General features: G+C 32.8%; 1 pseudogene; it reads left to right on the top strand.

The window, feature by feature from the left end:
* The first annotated feature begins 1553 nt into the window (after positions 1 to 1553).
* The window catches only part of LOC109674578 (cytochrome P450 2C8-like), a 28402-nt pseudogene continuing 16419 nt past the window's right edge, over positions 1554 to 13536 (top strand).

Below are 13536 nucleotides of genomic sequence, written 5' to 3'. Positions count from 1 at the left end.
ATATTCATGCACATAAATAAATACAAACATGCTAAGTTATTGCCACATTACCAACTGGTGGCCTTTCATATTTTATTTAATTTTTAAATTTTTATTTATTTACATATTATTCCTTTTTTATAGCTGTGTTGTGTTGGGGTACATTAGGGTATTTAGAAAAGTTCTTATACTATATCAAATATATTATGCTTGAATGAACTCCCTCCACTATTCTCCTTTATACCCTTTCTCCCCATTCCTTGAGTAGTTTCAACACATACTATTTTTTCATTTACATACTTATGTACACAGTATAAGCATTGTTCTTAGCCAAGTAACGAATCTCTATGTTCCAGCTTCTCAGTCCTAATATAGGAAAAAGGAAGAGAACATTTTATTTTTATCTCTGCCATTGCGTCAATGTTCATTCCAAGGAGACCTTGACATAGACTAAAGTGCATCTAGCTGAGTGCTCAGTTAGTTGTCTACAAGTCACAGGTGAACTGGTAAAGGGTATATAAAAATTTGGGTTTTGAGCTTGCATGCATCATAGCAACAAGAGAATGCCCCACTGGATCCAGGATTAGTCTTGGGGTTCAGTGTGTTCTTTTTCTCCTTTCACTATGGAGACAGAGCCCTGGAAGAGACAAACTCCCTTCAGGACCCACTTCTCTCCCAATTATTGAAAATATCCTCCAGATAAATTTTAAAGACATGAAGAAATCCTTAATCAATGTAAGCATGCCTTATTATCCTCCATAGGCTTGCAATTGGGAGTAAATTGATTCCTTGTTTTAAATAAAATATGTTGTCTAAGATACACATAGATTGTGAAACTAAATACTTCCTGTAAGCTTTGACATACTTGTTACCTTTTTCAGTTTGTCCTAGTATGAAATTATGAAATGAAATTATGCATTCTCTGAGTAGAGAAATATTTAGCTCCTTGTACAAGAAAATCAAAACTACAAGGTGACAAATATCGTGAATGCTTCTTCTCTTCTTTGTCTTTTACACATATACATTCACTAACTCATGCAACATTTTAGCCATAAATTTTTGTTCAGCTTTCTTTTTTTCATGTCTGTGCCACTGAGTCAGGACCTACATGGGAAGCTATTTACAGGTTACACTGAAGCACCTATCTGTGTATTTATTTAAAGGTAGCTTTGGCATGAGGTAATTCCTTCTGTGCTTATCCAGAAAGGTTCACATTAAAATGATTATTTGTTAGTCATGGCACAATATAAATGATTTTCAAATTCTCTGACCTCATTTTTGTTTCTTAGAAAAATAGCCCAAAAACCCACTCTGACTGTGTTTATGTTAGGTTTATTTGCAATCTGTGTATCAATTTCATGGGCCACTGTGTAGCATATGATAGGTCACACAGATGTGACGGCTATCACATAAACTTCACAAATGTTTGAAGGTATGCTGATAAACATAAAAAATACAACTATAACATATCTTTGAATAAGGCAAATTGTATGTACTGAACATGAATTTTTTTATTAATATTTGCAATTCTCACCTACTTTCAGTTTTCAAAATTCTGTGGCCCTGTGTTCACTATGTATTTGGGAATGAAAGAAACCTTGGTTGATTACAGGAAGGAGTTTTCTGGAAGAGGTGAATTAGAAATGCCTGAAAAAAATTAATAAAGGCCTTGCAAATGTGGATTTGTGTGCAAGTGTGTGCTGGGCAATAGTCATGGAGATGAGGAAGATGGAAAATGAAGATGGAAAAGTTGCTCAGGCAGAGCTTGGCCATATCTGTTGTAGAAAGCAAAAAGCACCTTCTTCATTGCCTAGCATGTCCCTCTTACTTTATGATCCCTCTTTTTTAGGAATTGTTTCCAGTAATGGGAAATACTGGAAAGAGATGAGGCACTTCTCCCTCATGACTCTGAAGAATTTTGGGATGGGGAAGAGGAGCATTGAGGACTGCGTTCAAGAGGAAGCTCACTGCCTTGTGGAGGAGTTGAGAAAACCAATAGTGTGTGATATTTCGTGTCATGATTTCAATAGACTGATCTTTTCTCTAATATGGTCCCTGGGTTTATTGCAGAGGTGACTTGAGCTTTCAATTTGCATCCTGGCTGTGAGCTCCTGGGGGGAAGGGAAGATTTGAAGGCAGACCTCACAGATTGTTTAATATCCATGCTGTATGTGTGCAGACATGACTGTGCCTCCAGTGGGGGGTATAACATTCTTTTAATTTCACTCTGTTGCTAAATTTCTGTCTTTTTGTACAACTAAAAAGCTTGAATATAGGTTTTGAGCTTACTTTCTGAAGAGTAATGAGCTGTGTTTTTCTTATCACAAGTGTGGTTCACCTGTTACTGATCGTTTCACCAGAGAATTTGTGGTTATAGTGGCAGTGACTCCACCATCCACCTAAGTGGCAAGTTCTAAGTGATATATGCTTTCACTTAAATGAACAATTGTTGTATAACTGTTTTCACAGACATGTCTCACATTTTCTGGTAGGTTCATAAATATAATAGAAATGGTGCTCCGTACTGTTTTTGTTGTTGTTGTTATTGCTTGTTTAACTGGACCTTTCTCTTTTTTATTTTCTTTTGGGCAGCATTCTGGTTAGCTCAGGGTCTTACAACTTGAAGCAATGGGCCAGCCTTTTTTAGCTGTATTTAATAAATTTCTCCTCAATTATTGTTTTCTCTAAACTCATCACAAATACTTAGCATTATTTATTTCTTATTCCCCAATATTTCAAAGATTCATCTACATGTCTTAGATTAATATGTACTCTAGTAAAAATCTACAAAATAGAGAAATTGTAATTTATAAATTGATTCATTTACCTAGATTTCAACTCTTAATGGTAACTCTAATCTGATATTTCCAAATGTGATCTGGGTTTATATTCAGAGTTGCCTATCTGACCTGTTTATTGGAATTGGATTAGAAATTTATGAAGATTGTTTTTCTCCCACTGGCAGCTCAATTTACCTAAGAAGTGTTTGACAAAATAAACCTAATTATCACCTCAGATAATCATAATATCATAATTAATATTTTTTATTTGTTGTTGTTATTGTTGGTACCTGGAGTTTCAACACAGGACCTTGTACTTGGGAGGCAAAGGCTCTAACACTGTAGCCATACCCTAGCCCTAACAGTTTGAATTCTAAATGATCTATTTTTAAAATTCTTTGCAAATCAATTGAAAAGATCGATATCCTTTATTTCATTTGACTTATACACACACACACAGACACAAGCATACACAATCACCAAAGCTTCCAACTCCATGACTAAAATAAAACTTTTTCTATTTTTCCCTTTTTTATTGTGCGTTGTGGGAATACATTGTGACATTTTCACAGTTTCTTACAATGTATTAAATATACCATACCAAAAAAATTCTTCAATTCTATCACCTGTAAAGTAATAGATTTTCCCTAAGAGATGAATAAAAGCTTTAAATTATTAAGACATACCAATCTCTACATGGCTAAATATGGTTCTTCTTTAGTACTGTTGTTTGAACTCAGGGCTTCACACTCGCTAGGCAGGTGCTCCACCACTTGAGCTATGCTTCCAGTACTTCAGGCTTAATATGACAATATCATATTATCCATGAAATAACTTCGTCTATATGGGTTAATATGAAGTTTAAGTGGAGACAATGGACATTCACTTCTTTGACATTGTGGACATTCACTTCCAAAGAAAGAAAATTCCTTTTTGCTTTTCTATCTTTTTCTAAAGATCAAAATGGGAAATAATCAGACTACACTTAATAGTTTACTATATTTGTTTGTCTTATATGTGAATATATTTGAAATTTAGAACTCTCAATTTATTTCTGCTTCCTCCTTTTAATTCAGAAAAATCCTCTCCCAATACCCAGACAGCTGTGATTTTCTGCTCTAACACTTTTTATTAGGTTAAAACATCTTTCTTTTTCTTCCACAACAGCCGACAGCTGGGATTAAAGGTTTGGAAGTAAATGCAGTGGATGTGAACTGAATATATTTAACTCTGTTATTTAGCTAGATTATGATGGCCAACTCAGATTTAAGGTAAATGTGATATGTTGATTGAATATATGCTGAATATTTTACTGTTAGGGGAATGGGTATGAAATGTACTGCCTTAATTTCTTAAAGAATCCTACTGCTAAAAATGAAAGCATGTTTTATGTGCATTTTAATAGTTTGTAAGTTGTTTTATTCTCCAATTCTACAGGTTCACCTTGCGATCCCACCTTTATCCTGAGCTGCTCCCAGCAATGGGATCTGTTCTATTATCTTCCATAATCTCTTTGACTATAAAGATCAGAATTTTCTTATCTTTATGAAAAGATTCATTGAAAACCTCAGTATATTGAGCTCTCGATGGATTCAGGTGTGGCCCAAATCCTTTTTTCCTGACAAATCTAAGGCATTTTTGGTACAAAACTTTGTGTAAAAAATTCTATATGGACCAAGAGATGACATGAATGTTTAGACATCAGAGTGCTGGCAAAAACAGCCTTTAAAGTTATTTATTTTAAATTTAGGAAAAGAAATGTGAAGATATTTATCTGGCTTTCAACCTCTTAGCTATCTGTTCATGGTTTCCCCTTAAATTGCTATGTGCTTTTGTTACCTATGTAAAGGTATTCATTCCACACAAAGAGTATTCAGGAACTTTTTTCCCAAACCTTGTCTCTCAAACAACACTTAGATACTTCATCATAGGACTTTTCAGATATATTTTAATTTGGGAAGACAATATATTCTTCTACGAAAAAATGAAAGTTGCTAGGACTCACTGAGTAGGTTGGGACTTTTGATTTTCAATTAGCATTCTAGTCAAGAATATTGCTCAGTTAGGAAAGATTTATAGTGTTTGAATCATAAAAAGTGCAATTTTACCTGTTCTGTATTGGCATACTCTCAACTCTTCCTAAATAATACTTGTGTGATAAGAAAGAATTCTTATAACTATTCTAGATCACAAATGTTTTTCACGATATCTCAAGCACTTCCTACTTCCATCACACTCATTCTGTTTTATATCTGAAACTGACCCATAGAAATAAAAGCAAGGACTGCAGCTGGGCATAGTAGCACACGTCTTAGAATTCTGGATGTAGAGGCAAAAGGACCACAAGTTCCAGGCCAGTGTAAACCCAGAACAACTTGAGCTTCATAAAAAGACCATGCCTCAAACAAACAAAAAAAACATACATACATACATACATTCAAACAGTAGGGACTGGCTTTATACTCTAGATAAGAGTACTCCAGGTCCTTAATCTCTGTTCTCATCTACCAATTGTAGTCTGCAGTTTTTTTACTTTTCAACTTGAATGGAAGTATAGAATATGAGTGAATTGATGAAAATACTTTTGGAGAAAAATTATGCTCTTTGACTACTCATGGAATATTTTCATCTTTGAGGTTCTTGCCAAAATTTTCACCCAGAGATCTTTCTATGGGCATAGAATAACTTTATAGACTTGAAATACATTATACCTCAATAGAGACACCATAATTTATTATAAACCATGATTTCTAGCCAGTGATAACTATATGGGTCATTGTTAATTATTTGAGTAAGTTATTCTTTCCTTTTGTAGGTATGCAGAATTTTTCCTGATTTCAATTATTACTTCCAAGGAAGTCATAATAGACTGCTTAAAATATTTCTAAAATGAGAACTTATATTGTGGAGAAAGTAAAAGTATACCAAGCATCACTGGACATTAACAACCCTTTGGACTTTATTGATTGTTTCCGAGTGAAAATGGAGGAGATAAGATGTTACCATCAGCTCAGTTATTTCAATATTAGAGGATCTCATGGTTTATTGCATAGTTCTATACATTCTAGGGTTGTTTAAATGATCAGGACAGTTTTGTTTGAAAAACACACTGAGTAAGTTTTGTGTTCATGAATCTCTACTAAGCATCATGGAAGAAATAAAATTAAATTATGCAATAATTAGAATACCTTGACCATTTCCTTCAGAAAAAAAATATCTAAGCCATTAATGGTGACACACACTTACATTTCTTGCATTTTTTAATTATTCATTTATTCACATGTGCATACATTATTTGGGTCATTTCTCCCTCCTACCCCCACTCCCACCTTCTCCACCCAACCCCTTCCCTTCCAGGCAGAACCTGTTCTGTGCTTTTTTCCAGTTCCATTGAAGAGTAGAAATAAGCAATATTAAGAAAGACATCGCATTTTTGCTAGTTGAGATAAGGACAGCTATACAGAGAGATTCCTAGCATTGCTTTCATTTAGAAATGTGTTACAACCCAGGTTGATTCATCTCTAACTGATCTTTACACTGGTTCCTGATCCCCTTCTCATGTTGACCTCTGTCACTTTAAGGTTTCTGAATTGATTCCTCTGGAGTGGGAACATCAACTGCTTTCATGTTTTGGGTTTTCTATCTAACCCCGTATCTCCTGTATATGTTCTCCCCTTGTCATGTAACCCAAGTCCTACAACACTGCTGTATTTGCCCTAAATCTAAAGACCACATATTAGGGAGTATATTAGGGAGAATATATTTTTGGTCTTCTGAGTCTGGCTAACCTTGCTTAGAATGATGTTCTCCAGTTCCCTCCATTTACTTACAAATGATAAGATTTCATTTTCTTCATGGCTGAGTAAAATTCCATTGTGGATAAATACCACATTTTCTTGATCCATTCATAAGTAGTTGGTTGTTTCCATAACTTGGCTATTGTGAATAATGCTGCAATGAACATGGATGTGCAGGTGATTTTGGAGTAACCTCTATGACTGCACCATTTTTTACCTGCCAACAATGTATGGATGTCCCTATTTTTCCAAATAATTGTCAATTTCTGGTGTTCATCAAAACCAATCCAATGAGTATGAAGTGGAATATCATTTCAGACTTGATTTTCATTTCCTCAGTGACCAATGATAATGAACATCTTTTCATATGCTATTTTCCAACTCTTTACCTTCTTCAGAAAAATACTGGTCAAGTCTTTTTCCTGTTTTAAATTGGTTTGTTTGTTCAGATGTGAAAGTTGTTTATGTGTTCTTGGTATCAAAACCTTACCTATGAATAACTTGAAGTATTTTTTTATTATTTGGGTTGTCATTGTACACTCTTAATTATGTCATTGAATGCACAAACATTTTGATTTTGATGAGGTATTTTTTTGTAGCTTTGGTAACAAATCTATGAGTCTATTACCAAATTTGAAGTCATAAAGATTAACATGAAAGTAAATCTAAATTAATCATTTTCATGTGGTTATTCAGTTGTTTCAACATCATTTGTTAAAAAGACTCTGGGTTCAAAGGTTTTGGAACTCTTGTTTAAAGTGACACCACCATATTTGACTAGATATAGTTCTGGATTTCAACATTTTTTGTTGGTATTTTGTTATCATTTATTTGTTTGGTTTGATTACTGTGGCTTACTGTAAGTTTTGACATTAGAAAGTTAATATTCCAGTTCAATCTCATATGAGCTTGAGAACTGGTATTCACATTTATACAAAAAAGTTAATGTAATTTTAGGATGGTTATTAAATCTTTGGATTACTTTGGAGAGCAATGGCGATCTTAACAATATTAAGTGTTCTGATCTTTGAACATGAGAAAGTTTTTTATTTTCTTAGATGGTCTTTATTTCTTTACAACATTTAATAGTTTTCAGTGTATGAGACTTTCACCTTTTTGTATTCTCTTAGACATTTCTCCCTCCTGGTTGCTATTGTTAATGTAGTAATTTCTTGCTTTCCTTTTCATAGTGCTCATTTCTGTTGTAAAGACATGAGTGAATTCACATTAATTATATATCCTGAAATTGTACGAAAATCACTTATTAGTCTCAGGTGTTTCTTTGTGGTTTGTGTAGGATTCCCTATATGTTGATTCATGTTATCTTCAAATCAATATGATCTTACCTTTTCCTTTTCTATTGTAGGTGTTTTATTTCTTTTTGTCATCTAATTTTTCTGGTCAGGACTTCTAGTACTATGTACTATATAGTGAAAAAGTGGATGTTCCTATTTTACTTATTTGCATTTTCTCTTGGGATATACTTTTGGATCTTACCAGAAATATGCTACCATTTTGTTTTTTCTTTGATGGCACTTGGGCTTGATCTCAAGGCATCAAGCTTTGTAGACAGGCACTCTTACCCCTTGAGACACATTGCCAGCCCTTTCTTGTGATGTCTTTTTTGAGATATGGTCTGGTGAACTGTATGCCCAGGGCTGGCTTAGAACCAAAATACTCCTGATCTCTGCCTCCTTGATTTTTCTATTGAACCACACTTGTAATTCTGGTATAAATCCTATTTGATCATGGTTTACACTTCTTTGAAATATTTTTAATTATGTGGAATTTTCCATATGATTTTGTTACTTTTTGAAGTTCCTTATATATTCTATATATACTTCTCAGAACAACATATTCAAATGTACAAGAAACATGAAAAATGTTCATCATAGTCAGTTATCATGGACATACAAGTAAAAAGCAGAGTGAGTTATCACCTCTCCCCAACTGTCTTGGCTCTCATCAAGAACACACACACAGACACACACACACACACACAAACACACATACAAATGTTCGTGAGGATTATGATTAATGATATTAATTCATAAAATAGAATGATATCCCATCATAATCACTAAAGTAGATGGAAGTGGAGGATATTATGTTACATGAAATAAGTCAGATAAAGAAAGTGATGTTACATTTTGATCTCTTATTTGGACATTAAATAAATGTCTATAGAAATGTGTAGTAGTTATTCCTAGAGGTGGGAAGGATCCAGGGGCAGGAAAGTATAGTATTGAATACTAAGCACCCAATTCAGTTCTAATTTTCTTCAGAACAGCAGGGAGACTTTATTTCACAAGCATCTATTTCACGTTTTATGGCTATCTTAAAGAGAGGAGCTCAAAGCAAACAAACAAGTAGCTAAGGATGTGACAGATGATTTTCAAAGAACCCATACTTGGTTTCTTTGTTTGCGCTTTGATTTTTCTACTTCATTATACATTGATCTCTGCTGTCTTCTGCTGGCTACATTTAGTTTGTGGTTTTCCACTTCCTGATTCCTAAATCGTTAAGTTGCATGGTTTATTTAAGTTCTTTCTTCTCTTTTAATGTATATTTCAAAAATTTTAAAATAATTTTTAAAATTTGCAAAGTTTTAAAATATAATTTTATTATATTTGTGCATGTCATTATTTTGTTATGCTGTGTGGTGATTTTCATTATGTCTTAATATATTCTAGTTTTTCTAGATTTCTTATTTAACATATTACTTGTTCAAGGGTATGTTTGACATCTAAATTCCCTTTTGATATTAATTTCTAGTTTCATTCCAAAGTGTTCAGAAAAGTCATTTTTTATTATTTTCATATTTTAAACTTTACTGAGAATTATGCATGACCTAACATGTAGTTTATCCAGAAGAAAGTTCTATGTGGATTTTAGTAGCATTTTCTGCTGTTGTTGACTGAGTATTCTGCATGTGCCAGTTAAGTATAATGAATATCTAGTCTTTAAGACTTGTATTTCTTTTTTGATTTTTTTTTTGTGTGAGGCTTACCCGTTATCAAAAGTTGAGTATTGCAGTTTCCAGCTTGTATTGCAGAACTGTCTATCTGATTCTTTGAGTATCAGTGATTTTTTCATTTATGTTGGGGTTGTCTTGATGAATGTATATATGTTTATCATGTTAAATCTTTTCATGAATTCACCTTTTTTCTAATATAAAATATATTTCCTTTCTTTAACAATGTTACTTGAAATCTACTTTGTATTATATTAGTATAGCTATCCTATTGAATTTACTTATTTATTTGCATAAAAAAATAAATTTCCAGTTTTCATTTTTTAATATAATGTGTCTTTGAGAATGAAGTGTCTTTTAGACTGCATGAAATTTGTCAGAATCATGCTTTTAATATCTCTATTTCAAATGAAAATATTTAATCCTGGTATGATTCATTAATAATATTAGAGGAGTTCATTCTACTCCAATGTTCCCCTCCAAAGTCTTATGTTTAATGTCTCATATTTATTTGATCAATTTTATTCTATCGTATCTTTCTGATTACCTCGACTTTTTTCTCTATGTATTTTAAAGATATTTTCTTAATTTTTTTCCCTTCATAACTACTTTCCAAAATTCATTTTCACAAATATTTGTTAAATTGTTCTTTTGAATTCTTCGTATTTGGTTTCTTTAAACACTCTGAAAATATTTAAGACACTTAACAAAAAAGTTTTATGTAATATGTTTGATATCTGACCTCATCATGGATAATTTCTGTTAACCTAGTTTTTTAGCTATTAGAGAATCACATTACAGATTTTTTTGAATATTGTGTAATTTTTGTTGTTGTGAAGTAGACATTTAATATATTGTTATCTGTTAACTCAAGAAGATGCTTTACTTTTCCAGAAATTACTGTTGTTATTTGAATAAGACTGTAGAGATCCATTTGTCTACTGTTTATTCCAAGTTATCTTTGCTAAAACCATTTTTCTTGTCACATATGATCAATTCAATCTGTCTTCTTTTACATTTGCAGCCAGTCAATTACCAGAAAGATATTTCCTGTTACCCTGAATCCAGTAAGGAACAAAAAATCTAGTTATCCTGTTTCCTTATGTGCCACTGTGGAAGTACCTTGATTTCATGAGGCTGAGACAATGGCTAATGTCTTTACCAGTCCGTGAGCAATCAAAAACAGAACCTCAGCTTTATGAGAAAATGGTCACAGTTGCCCAGGCTGGGATCATCCAGCTATACACTAGCATGGTACATAGTATTAAAAACTGCCAGCCACATTGCTTGGGTATAAAAAATGCTAAGTTCTATGTGAGATGCCAAATATACTGGAATGTATATGGTGCTTTCTTCATCTTGTTCTCTTAAGGATGCCACAGGTGTTGCCTAAAATCTCAAGGTAATTTCTTCAGGTTAATATGCAAAAGTCAGTGGCTGTTTTGGCCAAGAAACAGTTCCTGAAATTCTTGAAATACCATCTTTGTGACATTACATCGTCAATGCTAATGTAAAATTATTAGTGATTCATTTAATCCATGGAATTAATTTTTACATATTTAAGATTTCTTTCATTTCCTTCAACATTGTTCAGCTCAGCTTAAGTCTAATATAGTATGTGCCTATAAACAGAAAATATCCACATTCACTCAAACAGATGAGAATATTAACATTGGCTTATGAGTGTACCACTTACAGTAATTTTAAATATACTTAAGACTTAAGAGAAACTAGAAAAACTAAGAAAACTACACGAAGGTAAAAATTTCAATCAAAATGATTATGTTTGTCTGGAACTTACCCAGATTGAGATAGTCCAATTTATTTTAGTGGTTTTGATTGCATAATGTTACATATAATGCAGATCACATGAAGATTATAAAAGCATCAACAATTTGATTCTGGCCTAGTGACTAGTTATAACATAATATATTCTTTTGTGTATTAACAAATAATGTATATAGTATTGTATATTAATGAACTATTTAATATATTCAATATTTAAAACATAAAATAAGTGACATTTAGTGGTCACATCACTTTCTAAGTTTTAAACCTTAACATTGGAATCTGCATTATCCTTACTCTGTTCTTTATCCCATTTGGGCTGTTAATGCCTCAACAACCTGTTTTCAAAATTCAGAGTATTTTTACTTCACACATTTCTATTGATTCCTCCACTTGGTCCTAGAGTTCCTTCCATTCAGACTATAATAGTGCTGAGTGATCCTCTCTTTGTGAAACCATTCTTACTCCTATTAAGCTTTGTGTTTTATAGATATATATATATGATATATGATAGATAGATACATACATACATAGGTACATAGATACATAGATACATAGGTGGGTTGATAAAATTTCATCTTCATCTTAACAAAGTAGTGAGTGGCAAATTGTCAACATGGGCTTAGAACAGTTAGATTGCTAGGTCCCTAAGATTCTTATTTGTACACAAATAAGAATAAATATACTTATTGATGGCTTAATCAGTGTCTATATTTATCTTTAATACAAGGACACTCCTTATGGGCCATCGTAGGGACACAATGGCTCCCAATCATGAGGGTCAAAAACCTGACATTTTTCTATACCATATTTAGAATACAAGCTTCGTTTTCATGATTGAATCTGCATATCTCTAGATAATGAATGCATGCAACCTTCTTCATGTCTGTGTTTAAGTGATAATAAGGAAATAGAAAATAGAAATAGAATTCTGTTTAAGATTTTGTGAAGCAAGTTCCTGCATCAGACACCTAAGTACAAAGAGTCTCATGGATAGCATTTTTAGGAAAGTAAGAAATAGGGAGCAGGAAATGAAGTTTGGGTCAACTGATCCACAATATCTTTGATATCATGTTAGCTTCTCTTCATACTGAGATCACTATCTAAGTTCTATGTTGGCTAAATTTATAACATTGTAAGTTTTTTTAAGACTTTTAAGATATGTCAATTTTTACTTCAAATGCAAATGTTCTAAGTATACCAATCCAAAAACAAAGATTGGAATAGTGGATGTAACATCATGATCAAATTATATGCTATTTACAAGGAACTCAATCAAATTCATCAACACAAATTAAAGAAAATGATGGAAAAATATATCTGAGCCAGGTACATTGCCTGAAGTCCCAGCTCCCTAGGAGGCTGGGACAGAAAGATTGTCTGAGCCCAGGAGTTTGAGACCAGCTTGGGCAGCATAGTGAAGTCCTGTCTCAAAAAAATAAAAATGATAGCCTATGAAAATGTAAATGAAAAACCAAAAAGCAGTAGTTTCTTTAATTATAAACAAAGTACATTTAAAAAAACGTAGAAAATTTCTACAGACAAGGATAGACTTTACATCATGGTAAAAGAATCAATCTACTAGGAGAATATAACAACCTGAAATGTACATAAAATAAATAGAGGCTCAAAGTACATGAAGCTATAGCTGATACAGCTGAAATAAACCCAGAGTTATAGTTGGAAAACTCAAAATCCCAGCTTTAGCAACAAATAAAATTGCTAAATAGAAAAGCAACAAGTATATAGAATAAATAAATAAATTAACCCAAGCTAACTGATAGACATATACAGAATATTTCTTACCACAACAGCAGAATATACATTCTTTTTAAGCATACTTACAACATTCACTAGGAAGACTTGGGGTGTGTCTCAAGTGGTAGAATGCTTGCTTAGCATGCTAGGCCCTAGGTTCAATCCCAACTATTATTTTAAAAAATCACTATGAAAGACTATATCCTGAGACTGGGGGCATGGCATAATTAGTAGAGCACCTGCTTAGCAAGCACAAGGCCCTGAGTTCAAACCACAGTATCACACACACACATACACACAAAACAACTGTATTCTAGGTCATAAACTAAAACTGAAGAAACATAAAAGAATTGAAGTCTTAGAAGATATGTTTTCTGACCATAACAAAAATAAACTAGAAATCAATAATAGAAAAGCAAAAGAAAATCATTAAACCCTTGGAAATTAAACAACACATACA

This window comes from Castor canadensis, chromosome 7, assembly GCF_047511655.1.
Source record: "Castor canadensis chromosome 7, mCasCan1.hap1v2, whole genome shotgun sequence".
Lineage (NCBI taxonomy): Eukaryota > Metazoa > Chordata > Mammalia > Rodentia > Castoridae > Castor > Castor canadensis.
Note: the sequence above shows the minus strand (reverse complement) of the source record. Positions and strands in the feature narration are given on the sequence as shown.